The sequence below is a fragment of the Elephas maximus genome, chromosome 3, assembly GCF_024166365.1.
Source record: "Elephas maximus indicus isolate mEleMax1 chromosome 3, mEleMax1 primary haplotype, whole genome shotgun sequence".
In the NCBI taxonomy this organism is placed as follows: Eukaryota; Metazoa; Chordata; class Mammalia; order Proboscidea; family Elephantidae; genus Elephas; species Elephas maximus.
Window position 1 is genome coordinate 75,096,407 of NC_064821.1, and position 14,666 is coordinate 75,111,072.

A 14,666-nucleotide genomic window follows, 5' to 3' on the forward strand; every position below is an offset into this window, starting at 1 on the left:
AAGAACTTCTCCCTCATCCACAGGGGTCATTTCAGCCACCTCCTGCCTAGAGGAGCACATTCTCCAGGCACTCTGGGGAGAGGACCCTCCAAAGATGACCCTATCGATGTGCCAGGTACACACTTTAGGGAATACTAGGCAACAGACAGGTCCACTGGGAGCCTCTTCTGTGATACATATTCATAAGAAGACAGTAAATCTGGCAAATTTGTGGACTTTTACAACTTCCAAACAGGTGTCTAACACCAGTTGAGTGAAATCTGCAACCAGCTCCAAATGACAAAAACTACATTCCACCTTAGGCTGGCGACAGCATGTGTATTGCCAATAAGTGACGGAATGTGTTGTACTGTTTCCCATAACTTCAGCCCAAATGTCTAAATTAAAGAATGCTTAGCTGTGCTCAACTGGTGCAGTCATCGCCAGCTCCCTATAAACCCGCCACTATACAGCGATGCAGTTTATTAGCAGTGCCTCCGTAGATGTTTGCTCGTGTTCCATTAGAAAACTTCATTCCACATTTAACTGCAATGCAATCGGATGTTTGCCAGCATTGAAAGGCCATCTAATTGTGCAAAAGCAGAGAGGTGGGGATTGTTTCAGTCATTCATCTGGGCAAGGGTGGCACTGCATTATCTGAAAGGCTCTTTGTTCTTTTCTTACTAATTTCCAAACTCCTACAGGCTCCCTGGCATTCAAGACCATCTCTGACTCCTGTTTCCCACCCTGATCCATTATGAGACGAATCTGATCAGCTTCTATTGTAAATTTAATTTCAAGCAGCCAGACACTGCCTTCCGGCACCCTGGGATGTGGCTGCTTGTGAACAGCTCTAGATGAAATGTGAGATGCTTTCAAGGAGATGGCTATGAACTCCTGGTGAAGAAAGGGCGTCGTCGGGAGATGAATGGCATCTGCATACAGAACAAGCTGTGCACGCTGTGCTGATAGGCACCTCTTCATCAGCGGTGCCAGGTGCAGCTGTCAGTAACAGCATCACACAGGGCTCACCATTTTGCAGAGGAGGAAACTGAGGCTCAGGTGAGTTGACTGATTTGTCCAAGGTCACTGACATGGCTGATGCTAAAGGCCTTAACTCCTCAATCTCTATCTCAGGGTTTCCCAACCTCAGGACTATTGATGGTTGGGGCCAGACAATTCTTTGTTGATGGAGACTGTCCTGGCCATTGTAGGATATTGAGCAGCATCTCTGGCCTTTATCCACTAGTTACCAGTAGCATCCCCCGCCCCAGTTGTGACAACCATAGTTCAGGTTTTAGAAAACAAAAACAGGAAGCATTTAGGTGATACAGGCAAAGAGAAGCCTGCCACTACCCTTGAGGTAGTCCATCCCATGGGAGGGAGGTCTGGGGCGGGGGGGGAGGGGAGTGGCAGAGTGAGGGTTACCATGGGATCAGTAATGCCACCAGCAACCTCAGCCCATCGCCTTTTCCACTGCTGTCTTCACACCTGCAATTCCCTGATCTAAAAAGTCTGATGGGAGGCAGGGACAAGACGGTGGAGTAGTCAGACGCTTCCAGTGGTTCCTCTTACAACAAAGACTTGAAAAAACAAATGAATTGATTATATATGACAATCTAGGAGCCATGAACATCAAAGACAAAGTTGAGGACTCAGACTGAGTGGCACGGGGAGGGAGAGACAGTTCAGAAACAGTGAGGAATTGCCAGACTTGACCCGGCTGGCATACTGCAGGCTGGATCGACTGCAGCGCATGGGCTGTGGCAAGGAGTGGCAGTCAGGACGCCCTTCCCACATTGGGAGAAACTGAGCGGCGGAAAGTCTGTTCAAGCCTCCAGAGCCAGGGAGAGGCAATGCTGAATTGGTGAGAGTTAAATCTAAGTGTCTAACCTACCACGCAGATCAAAAAACCCTTCCCTCTTCTGGGAAGTACCTCTTTCCCATTTACCTGCACCCACCCTGCTCTGGTCCAGGTCGTAGTCTGGCTTCAGCAACAGCTGCACCCCTGGGGCAGAAGAAGGACCCATCAAGCACCCCAAGCTATTCTCCTGGCTTTGGAGAGGGAACAAATTAACAAATAGGAAAAAATAATCTGCCAGCTCCCCTAAGCCAGGAGCTCTGGGGAGGCACAGCCCCTTTCCCTAGGCACAGGCATAAGGGGTCCAAGGACTTTGAATACCTTTCACCTCTGCCTAGATCTATGTAGGCCCATTTCAGCAACATAGGCCCTCATTAGCACAGTACAACAGGGTATATACCTGAAGCCTCTTTTCAACTGCAACAGCTAAGGGAGAATGGCAGATCTGTGACATTTGACGCTGCCCTGCCCATTAAGCAGGGTCCTCACCTACCCACATCAGGGGCCTGAGGACTGGTGGCTCCACCCACTCTACCTAGCCACCAGCAACAGCAGTCTGAGAAAAAGTGGTGCCTCCCAGTCCTTACAGCCAACAGCACTGGGTGCCCAAAGTCCAGTTGCAAAACCCACCCATTGATGCATTCTAGGCAACAGGGACACACCTTCCACCCAGGCACTCAGGGGCAGCCGTCAGTCCCCTGCCTTGCTCAGCACATGGCCCCCTACTGCAGCCAGATACCTGTGCCTACTCCAATCACCTCTGCCAGTCTAGGACTGTAGGTGAGAGCCTGCACCACACAATCAGTGACCAACAACCTGGACACCTAAGCTGAATCCACACAAGAAAAGTAAATGGACTCCTGGGCTCACATACCTAGTAACAGCTCTAACCACCTGGTGACAGAATGTGAGAGTTTCAAAGATGTCAATGATCAAAGCTGACACAACCAGCCTATTTGGTCATATCAAAACAAAACAAAACAAAATAAGAAGCTAGGACACAGTAAGCAAACATAAAGTAAATAAATATAATAAACTTATTGCTGGTTCAGAGACAACAGTCAATATCAAATCAGAGGCAGAGCACAATGGCTTCGGCAAGCAACCAAAACAAAGAATCAAGAAACCTCCTAGAGGAAGAGAATTTTTTTTTGGAATTATCAGAATTTAGAATTCAAAATATTAATACATGGAGCTCTTCAAGAGATCAGGAAGGACATCAAGCAAAAAACACAGACCAAGCCGAAGAACACATAAACAAAGCAACAGAGGAACTGAAGAAGGTTATACAAAAGCATAATGACAAATTTAACAGGCTGCAAGAATCCACAGGGAGACAGTAAACAGAAATCCAAAAGATTACAAATAAAATTTCAGAATTAGACAATTCAATAGAAAGTCATAGAAGCAGAATTGAGGCAATGGAGTCAGAATTACTGAGATTAAAGATAAAGCACTTGACATCAACTTATTTGAGGAAAAAAGCAGATAAAAGAATTTTAAAAAATGAAGAAACCCTAAGAATTATGTGGGACTCTATCAAGAAGAATAACCTACGAGTGACTGGAGTACCAGAACAGGGAGGGATAACAGAAAATACAGAGAGAACTGTTGAGGTATTGTTGGCAGAACACTTCTGTGATAATGTGAAAGATGAGAAGACATCTACACAAGAAGCTCATCGAACCCCACATAGGGTAGGTCCCAAAAGAAAGTCACCAAGACATATAATCAAACTTGCCAAAACCAAAGAGAAAGAGAAAATTTTAAGAGTGGCTAGGGATAAACGAAAAGTCATCTACAGAGAAGAGTCAGTAAGACTAAACTGACTACTCAGCAGAAACCATGTAATTAAGCAAGAAGGCAGTGGGATGACATATATAAAGCCTTGACAGAAAAAAATTGCCAGCAAACAATTATATATCCAGCAAAACTGTCTCTCAAACACAATGGTGAAATTAGGGCATTTCCAAATAAAAAGAAGTTTAAGGGAATTTGTAAACACCAAACCAAAATTTTAAGAAATATTAAAGGGAGTTCTCTGGATAGAAAATCAATAACATCAGATAACAACCCAAGACTAGAACACAGGACAGAACAACCAGATATTAATCCAGAAAGGGAAGTCACAAAAATAAATCAAAGCTAAAACACTTAAAATAAGGAAACAGAGGAGTCAATATGCAAAAGATGACAACATTAAAACAAAAAAGGACTAAATAGTCATAGAACTTTCACTTGGAGGGGAAGTCAAGGTGATATCAAGAAATAAAAGATTGGTTTAAACTTAGAAAAATAGAGATAATTATTAAGGTAACCACAAAGGAAACTAACAATTCTACATATCAAAAGAAAAAAATAAATAAATAAAAACTCAGCAAATACAAAATCAACAATGAAAAAGAGGAAAGAAAATACATAAAGAAAAATGACTCCACACAGAAAATAAAGTGGAACAAAGAAACTGTCAACAACACACACACAAAAAAAACATCAAAATGATACCACTAAATTCATACTTATCAATAATTATGCTTAATGTAAATGGATTAAATGCACCAAAAAGGGACAGAGCGGCTGAATGCATTAAAAAAAAAAAAAAAAAAAGACCCAATTATATGCTGCCTATAAGAGACACAGCTTAGACTCAAAGACACAAACTAAAACTTAAAGGATAGAAAAAAATACATCAAGTAAAAACAATAAAAAAAAAGAGCAGAAGTGGCAGTATTAATCTCTGACAAAATAGACTTTAAAGCAAAATCCACCACAAAGGATAAGGAATGACACTATATAATGATTAAAGGGTTAATACAACAGGAGGACATAACTACAAAAAATATTTACACACCCAATGACAGGGCTCCAAAATACATAAAATAAACTCTAACAGCATTGAAGAGGAAATAGCTCCACAATAATAGTAGGAGACTTCAACAGACCACTTTCAGTGAAGGACAGAACATCCAGAAAGAAGCTCAGTAAAGACACGGAAGATCTAAATGCCACAATCAACCAACTTGATCTCATAGACATACACAGAACACTCCATCCAACAGCAGCCAAGTATACTTTCTTTTCTAGTGCACATGGAACATTCTCTAGAATAGACCACATATTAGGCCACAAGGCAAGTCTTAACAGAATCCAAAACATACAAATATTACAAAGCATCTATTCTGAACCATAAAGTCATAAAAGTAGAAATCAATAACAGAAAAAGCAAAAAAAAAAAAAAAAATTAAATAAATGGAAACTAACTTGCTCTGTAACTTCTTGGTTATAGAAGAAATTAAGGATGGAATAAAGAAATTCACAGAACTAAATGAAAATGAAAACACATCCTACCAGAACTTTTGGGACAGAGCAAAAGCAGTGTTCATAGGTTAATTTATAGAAGTAAATGCACACATCTAAAAAGAAGAAAGGGCCAAAACCAAAACATTAACCCTACTACTCAAACTAATAGAAAGAGAGCAGCAAAAGGAGCCCTCAAACACAAGAAGAAAGCAAATAATAAAAAACGGAACAGAATTAAATGAAATAGAGACTAGAAAAACAATTGAACAAAATCAAAAGCTGACTCTTTGAAAAGATCAACAAAATCGATAAACCACTGGACAAAACGACAAAAGAAAAACAGGAGAGGAAGCAAATTACCCAAATAAGAAATGAGATGGGTGATATCACAACAGACCAAACTGAACGGAAAGAATCGTAACAGAATACTATGAAAAATTGTACTCCAACAAATTTGAAAACGTAGAGGAAATTGACAAATTTCTAGAAACACACTACCTACCTAAACTAACACAAACAGAGGTACAACAACTAAATAAACCCATAACAAAAGAAGAGATTGAAAGGGAATTAAAAAACTCCCAACAAATAAAAGCCCTGACCCTGACAGCTTCACTGGAAAACACCAAACTTTCAGGGAGGAGTTAGCACTACTACTACTAAAGGTATTTCAGGGCATAGAAAAGGATAGAATACTCCCAAAGTCATTCTATGAAGCCAGCATAACCCTGATAACAAAACCAGGTAAAGACACCACAAAAAAAGAAAATTACAGACCAATATCCCTCATGAACATAGATGTAAAAATCTTCAACAAAATTCTAGCCAATACAACATATCAAAAAAATGATTCACCATGACCAAGTGGGATTCATATCAGGTAGCCAGGAATGGTTCAACATTAGAAAAACAATCAATGTAATCCATCATATAAATAAAACAAAATATAAGAACCACTTGATTTTATCAATTGATGCAGAAAAGGCTTCTGGCAAAGTTCAACACCCATTCATGATAAAAACTCTCAGTAAAATAGGAATAGAAGGGAAATTCCTCAACATAATAAAGGGCATTTATATAAAGCCAACAGCCAACATCATCCTAAATGGAGAGATTAGAGTCTGAAAGCATTCCCCTTGAGAACAGGAACCAGACAAGGATGTCCTTTATCACCACTCTTATTCAACATTGTGCTAGAGGTCCTAGACAAAGCAATAAGGCAAGAAAAAGATATAAAGGGCATCCAAATTGGTAAGGAAGAAGTAAAAATATCCCTATTTGCAGGTAATATGATCTTATACACAGAAAACCCAAAAGAATCCACAAGAAAACTACTGGAACTAATAGAAGATTTCAGCAAAGTATCAGGATACAAGATAAACACACAAAAATCATTAGAATTTCTCTACACCCACAAAGAGAACTTCAAAGAGGAAATCACCAAATCATTACCACTTACAATAGCCCCCAAGAAGATAAAATACTTAGGAATAAATCTAACCAGAAACGTAAAAGACCTGTAGAAAGAAAACTGTACGACACTACTGCATGGAACCAAAAGAGACCTACATAAGTGGAAAAACATACCTTGCTTGTGGATAGGAAGGCTCAACACTATGAAAATGTTAATTCTACCCAAAGTGATCTACAGATACAATGCAATCCGAATCCAAATTCCAACGACATTTTTTTAGCGAGATGGAGAAAAAAATCACCAACTTCATATGGAAAGGGAAGAGGTCCCAGATAAATAAAGCCTTATCGAAGAAGAACAAAGTGGGAGGCCTCACACTACTTGATTTTAGAACCTATTATACTGCACCACGGTAGTCAAAATAGCCCAGGACTGGTACAAAAGAAACATAGACCATCAGAACAGAATTCAGAATCCAGGCGTAAATTTAACCACCTATGAAAAAAATAACCACCTATGAGCAGCTAATATTTGACAAAGACCTTTCAAAGTCCGTGAATTTGCAAAAAACAGTCTCTAACAAACGGTGCTGGCACGACTGGATATTCACCTGCAAAAAAATGGAACAAGACCCATACCTCACACCATGCACAAAAACTAACTCAAAATGGATCAAAGATCTAAATATAAAGATCATGGAAGAAAAAAAAGCGATGATGCAAAAGCCCTAATAATAATAAATAAAAAACCCAATACATGGCATAAAAAGAATACCAAACATTACTAACAGTGCACAAACACCAGAAGAGAAGCTAGAGAACTCGGAACTCCTAAAAATCAAACACTTATGCTCATCAAAAGACTTCACCAAAAGAGTAAAAAGATAACCTGGGCCCCGGACTCTCTGTTATCCCAGAACTAAAACCACTCCCGAAGCCAGCTCTTCAGACAAAGATTAGACTTGACCATGAAACATAAAATAATACCTGTAAAGAGCATGCTTCAAGTACCCCACAAGAACACATTTTACTGGAGACTGGAATTCACTGTGGGCTGATCTGGCTTGTTTTCTGCTTCTAAGCAGACACTTTGGAGTCATCCTCTAAGTCCTCCTTTTCCTTATTCCTCCTCCACAGTCCCTATATATTTACCATCAATTCTGAGGATAAGTATTTCCTGTAAACCAAAACCAAAAAAACCAAACTCACTGTTGTTGAGTCAGTTCCAACTCCTAGTGTCCTACGTAGGACAGAGTAGAGCTGTCCCATAGGGTTTCCAAGGCCAGAAATCTTTAAGGAAGCAGATTGCTACATCTTCTCCCTCAGCTAGTAGGTTCAAACCGCTGACCTGTCGGTTCGCAGCCTAGTGCTTAACTACTGCGCCACCAGGGTTCCCTACTCTTTTCCGTAACATCATACAAATCCACACCCTCTTCTCTCTTGTCCTCATTCTAGTCCAGGCTATCGCCTCTCTTGCCTGGCCTGCCTGGACATTCCAGTGCATTTTTCAAACTGCAGTCAGATCACATAAGTCCTCTGCTTAAAAACCTTTATTTGCGGGCACCCACAAAACACCTATGGTGAATATTATTCTTAAGATGAAAAGAATGTTTCCCTTTAAGACCGGGAACAAAGCAAGGATGTCCACTCTCGTACTTTTATTCAGCATTGTGCTGAAGTTTCTATCTACTGCAATCAGGAAAAAGAAAAGAAATGAAAAGGCATCTATATTGGAAAGGAAAAAGTAAAGTTGTGTTTACTCACAGATGACATGTTCCTCTAAGTGTAAAATCTTAAGGGATTCACCCCTTTTCCCCCACAAAAAAACCCATAAAATTAATAAATGAGTTCAGCAAGGTCACAGGATACAAGATTAATATACAAAAATCAATTATGTGTCTGTGTCTTAGCAATGATATAGAGGATGGCACAGGATCAGACAGTGCTTCATTCTGTTGTAACATGGGGTTGCTATGAGTTGGAATCAACTCAATGGCACCTAACAAAAACATCTTAGCAATGGTCAATTCGAAAATAAATTTTAAAAAATAATTCTAGTCACAATAGCACTGAAAAGATTAAAAACCTTTGAGAAATTTCCAGTTCAACATGGAGAGCCAAGACAACATGTTAAACTCCCCCTAAGTTTGACCCCCTAAATTCCCATGAAAATGATCCCCTATAAAAAGAGGGAATATCTATGTCAGTTTTGGAAACTAGGAAAAAGAGACAGGTACCTACATGTCACAAAAACCAAGAAATTTCTACAAAATACAGTGCCAGTAAGACTAGATTAAGAAAAAAGCTAGCTAGGGAGGATGCTGACAAAAAAGGTAGCTTAAAATGTTTTCTGAAAAAGTAGCTTTAACCCTAGTGGTTCAGTGGTTAAGTGTTCGGCTGCTAACTAAAAGGTTGGCAGTTCAAAATCACCAATTGCTCCACAGGAGGAAGATATGGCAGTCTGCTTCCTTAAAGATTTACAGCCTTGGAAATCCTATGGAGCAATTCTACCCTGTCCGATAGGGTCGCTATGAGTCAGAATCAACTCGATGGCAATGGGTTTTAGAACGAAAATCACAGGAAAATAAAGAAAACTTGAAGACAGAGGGGAAAAAAGGAAATAATGATAAGAACATGTAAAATTAGAATGCATAAAATATTATAGAAGAGCAAACATATCAGTTATCACCAAAAAAAAAGTGTGATTGGATTGAACCTGCCTATTCAAGAATGAAGCCTTCTCAGTTAGAGTTTAAAAAAAAAAAAAATTCAATATAAGCTGTACTAAGAGATGTATCTTAAAAAATGATATGGAAATATTAAAAATAGAGGACTTGGCAAAGATGGACCCAATAAATAAAACTTAAAAGAAAACAAAGGTCACAATATTAGTATCAAGGTAGAATTTAAGACAAAAAAATATTTAAGGTTAAAGATTATTATACTAAGAAAATATAAAATTCACTCTGAAGATCTAATGCTAAAAATATTTATGTACTGAAAAGTACAGCAACAAAATGTATAAAATGAAATCTCAGGAATACAAGGAGAAATTGACCATGGTGTAAATGTGAGATCAATATATTGCTAATATTATTAATTTTATTAATATTAATTAAGCAATAAATAAGAAATTAGAAAAGTTGAATAATATTAATAAGCACGAGTTGTTTTCACCCTTCAACCACAAAACATATATTCTTTTCAAATAGTTGCAGAATATTTACAAAAAATGACCTTATTGTGGAGGAAAAAAAATTACCAAATTCTCCAAAATAGAAATTACAATCGAATCACAATGGAATAAAACTAGAAAGTAAGTTTTTAAGAGTAATAAGTGTTTCCTGAAAAATTGATGGCAAAACCCTAGAGTCAAAGAGGGAAGAAAAAGTGCAATTAGACACTCTTTATAAAATAACAACTATCCATCAAAATTTATGGCACATGTTCCAAGTCGTACTTAGGGGAAAATGCCTCTTAATGTTTTCATTATTTAATTCAATTCACAAAGTCAGGAAAAGAGCAACATCAGCCTAAGGCAAGTGGGAGAAGAGAATGAATACAGATAAAAGCAGAAAACAATAAGTTAGATAACAGAGAAAAAGCAAAATTGATAACCTTAGAGTTGGAGCTTTAAAAAGACCAATAAAACAGACAAACTCCTGGCAAGACTCATTGAGTTAAAAAAAAAAAAAAAAAGGAAACCACAAATGCACAGTATCAGATCTGAGAAAGGGGATGTAATCTCAGATACTGAAGAGAAAGAAATGTTGCCTGGGAAACTCAGTACAATTTTAGGCTAATACACTGACAAATCTCAATCAAATGAATGATTTTCTAGACAATCATCGATTATAGAAGCTGACACACGAAGAGACGAAACACATTTAGAACCTGAATAGACTAACAACATGCAAGTACATGAAAAAAATTCTCAAAGACTCAAGGGTCTCCACCGAACACATGCTTGCCATCTCCCTCCAAAGGAATACTATTCCACACCTTCAAGGAGAGCAGTTTCCAATGCTATCTGGATTGTTTTCTCTAGGCATCTGCCCTTCTACTGTTTCCCAAGGTGTGAGCTCCTCTGGCCCCAGCAGTGTTAAGAGGCAGAAGCCCCTTTCCTGCCTTTGCCCTTGGCTAAGTCCACATGCCCTTGGCTATTTCTGAAATGAATTCAAGCGAGCAAGTCACAAAGATGGCAGAGACAAGGAGCCCAAGAAGGGTCTGGGGTGACCTACTGAAGGTACAAACCCTGAGATCCTCCTCCTCAAACATGGCTGGTTGGCCGAAGTGGGCTGTGCTGTAGCCAGGGTCATATCCAGGCCTCTCTGCATCCTCAGGACAAACAAGAAGCCTTCTCTGCCATGACCACCCCCTTAGGTCATGGAAGCTTCCACTCTTCCATGCCTTAGAACAAAGGCTAGAGCAGTCCCCACCTCTGGTGGGTCTGATGTATTCCCCCTGTTATGGACTGATGTACGTCCCCCCAAAAGAAATGTGGAAGTCCTAACCCCTGTACCTGTAAATATGACCCCATTTGGAATTAGGGATTTCTTTTGTTATGTTAATGTAGTCATACCAGAGCAGTGGGGTCCTAAACCTAATCCCTTCTGAGTGGGGTCTTATAAAAAGAGCAGAATGGACACAGAGACAGACACAGGGGAAAGAGACCTTGTGAAGATCTGTCTTCAAGCCAAGGAATGCCAACGAACAAGGAACACCTGCAGCTACCAACAAAGAGCTCTACCATACAGCCAGTGCCCTGATTTAGATGTCTAGCCTTCCTTGGACTCTTACTGTGAGACAATAAATTCAGCTCTTTAAGGCCACCCACTCTGTGATATTATGTTATGGTAGCCCTAAGAAACTAAGACATCCTCACCCCCCACTCAGAGTCAGAAAAACCAAATGTCAGAAAACTGGCCTGACCACATATGTTTGGACCCTGCCTTAGGAGCAAGAAAAGCGGAAATAATCCTGGAGGACAGCAAAAGGGCCAGCCAGAGCCAGACAAAGGAACTTGTCTTCCAGTCTCCTTGAGTCAGTGGAGTTAGAGAGCTTGCCTCCAGCTGTCCACACACCTCTACCAAGTACCCCACTGACCTAGTGGACTTTCAGTCTTATATCACTTACTCACCATTCAACAAAAGTTTACACACAGACGCTGCTTTAGCTCAAAATTCGATGGAGAGGATCTCTCCCTTACCACCTTCTCCAGTCTCATGGTTTTAGACACCACCATTCCCAGTCTCCTGACTTCATCTCTAGCCCTAAGTTCTTTGAACTCTAAAGTCACACATTCAAGAGCATATTCAATGGCTCCACCTGGATATCTAATTGTTGTTGTTGTTAGTTGTTACAAAGTCAATTCCAACTCATGGTGACCTCATGTGTGCATAGTAGAACTGCTCATAGGGTTTTCAAGGCTGCGACCTTTCAGAAGCAGATTGCCAGGCCTGTCTTCTGAGGTACCTTCCGGTGGGTGTGAACCACCAACCTTTTGGCTAGAAGTCAAGCACTTAACCATTTGCACCACCCAGGGATATCTAATAGGTATCTCAAATTTTATAGGGCCAAACTGAAGTCTTAACTTCCAACCTTCAGCTTTCCCAATATATGCTCCTCCTGCAGCCATCTCTGTCTCAGGAAACACCTACTTCTTTCTACCACTTATTCAGGCCAAAGATTCTAAAATCATCCTGGCCCCTTTTTCTCCTATATCCCACATCCAGGGATGGATTAACCAGTAAGCAAGGTATGCACAGGCTTACTTGTGCTTACTTACTAATCTGTAGTTCACAATTTCACATGGAGTTCACTGTATCTTTGATGTGGTGAAACCCATGTGAAATTGTGCACTTCAGATTAGTGAGTAAGCACAAGTAAGCTCATGCTTACCTTGCTCATTGGGTACTCTTTCCCTGCGACACATCCAATCTAACAGCAAATCTTGTCAGCTCTGGGTCTGGAATACAGCCCAGACCTGACCATTTCCCACCACCTTCCTGACTTCCATCAGAGCGCAAGCTTCCTTCATCTTTCCCCTGGGCTATATTACAACACACGCCAAATGGGCGGCTTCCATCCTCACCTCTGTCACTGCATTCTCCCCACATCCCCTCAAAGGTGAGCCAGAGCAGATTCCTCCTCTGCTTCAGAACCCTCCAAGGGCAAAAAACCCTATTTCACTCAGGACAAAAGCAAAGTCTTTACATGGCCTATAAGGCCCTTCGTGACCTACCACAGCCTCTCCTTCCAGCACTCCCGCCCACTGGCTCTGCTCTAACTGCTGGCCTCCTGCATACCCCTGTCTACTTGTGAGATGAATTCAAACTTTCGTTGCTGTTGTTAGTTGCTGTCGAGTCGGCTCCAACTGATGGTGACTTTATGTATAACAGACCAAAATGTTGCCCAGTTCTGGGCCATCTTCATGATTGTTGGTATGTTTGAGTCCATTCACACTAAAAAAAAAAAAAACCAAACCCGTTGCCATTGAGTCGATTCAACTCATAGCAACCCTATAGGACAGAGAGAACTGCCCCATAGTTTCCAAGGAGCACCTGGTGGATTCGAACTGCCATAGCTCTTAACCACTATGCCACCAGGGTGTCCCCATTCACACTAGTGGATCATCAAAATTACATCTTAAGGTGTGGGATAGCCTAGAGTGATGGTACCAAAATCACAGGCCCTCTCCTTCAACATGGCTGGCTTAGCCAAGGAGCGATGTGCACGGCAGGACTGGGCCCCACGATGCCAGGAGCACCCTTTCAAAGGCCTTTATATTTGCTGTACCCTTGGCCTAGAAAGTTCTCCCACACAGTTCCCCCCTCCATGATTCAGGTCTCTGTTCAAATATCTCCTCCTTAGAAAGGCCTCCCTGACCACGCTATAAATACTCGGATCCCTGCCATCACTCTCTCACCCTGCCTGCTTGTTCCGCATAGCACCTGCCATGTTATGAAAAAAAAATTTTTTTTTAAATATTTCCATGTCAGTTTCCCTCACTTGCAGGCAACTTCCATGAGAGTCAGTGACCTTGTTTGGTCCACTGCTGTATCCCCAGCACCTAGGCCAGTGTCTGGGACATAATAGGGGCTAATGAAATATTGGCTGAAGGAATGAATGAAGAGGACTCCAGTCCATTCATCAATCTCTTACTGAGGACCTACTGTGTGCTAAACCTTGCTGAATGTCAAGGGAAGGTGGATAAGCCCAGTCCTGCCCAGGAGGAGCTCTTTGTCAGTGGGGCCCCAGACATGCCCCCTGCAGGCCTCTGGCCTAACCTCTGCAACGCCCTGAGAAGGCTGGGAAGGGAGATAATAGGCTGGAAGCTGTCCTGTAAATGCTGTTTGTGACCCTGCTCCAGGAGCTAAGAAGCCAAAGGCTCAGATAGTCAGTCTTAAACAAAGCTTTGAGGTTAAGCACTTGGCAGGGAACCATTCATTCATTAGTGCACCAAGTCATTAGAGGCAATTAGCACTTCGGGCTCCCCAGGGCTTGCCTGGCAAGTCATTAACCCTTTGGCTTCCTGGGAAGCCCTGACGCCTGGCTGGTAGGACAGAGACAAGGCTTTTTGATGGGCACAGCAGGCCTAGTCAACACAACCTGGAGAGCTATGACAGTGAGGCCTTGCCATTGCCCCAGAAAAGTGTACCCTTTCTGCAGTGGGGCCCTGGCCTGCCCTCTTCCACAGCCAAGGCCACACAAATTCAAGGCCAACGCCAATAAACTATGGATGGCTTTCAATACAAGACACGACACATATTCACTGCCCATCGCTCTCTGATATCACCCACATGTCTGCTGAGTCCAAGGGGAGAAAATAAATATTTCCCTGTGTGCAATATACACAAACACAATAGTTATACACACAGACATAAGTCTCCATGCAAAATCAGTTTCAACAGAAAGACGTGAATTTACCTACAATCCTTTTACATTTTCCATCTAGTCTTCCCAAATGTCCTATACATCAATCCCTCTTATAAGATACTTCTAAGCAGGAAAAAAAAAACAGAAAATGTTAAGAAATCAGAGGAGTTGAGAGGGACTTCCTAAATATAAGAGGCCTTTGTTAGTGACTGCAAACCTTTCAGCTGAGCAAATT

At 41.0% G+C, this 14,666-nt stretch overlaps 1 protein-coding gene across 1 annotated transcript in view; it reads right to left on the reverse strand.

The window, feature by feature from the left end:
- CSMD2 (CUB and Sushi multiple domains 2) overlaps positions 1-14,666 on the reverse strand; it is a 786,100-nt gene that overhangs the window by 686,610 nt on the left and 84,824 nt on the right. The window lies entirely within an intron of this gene.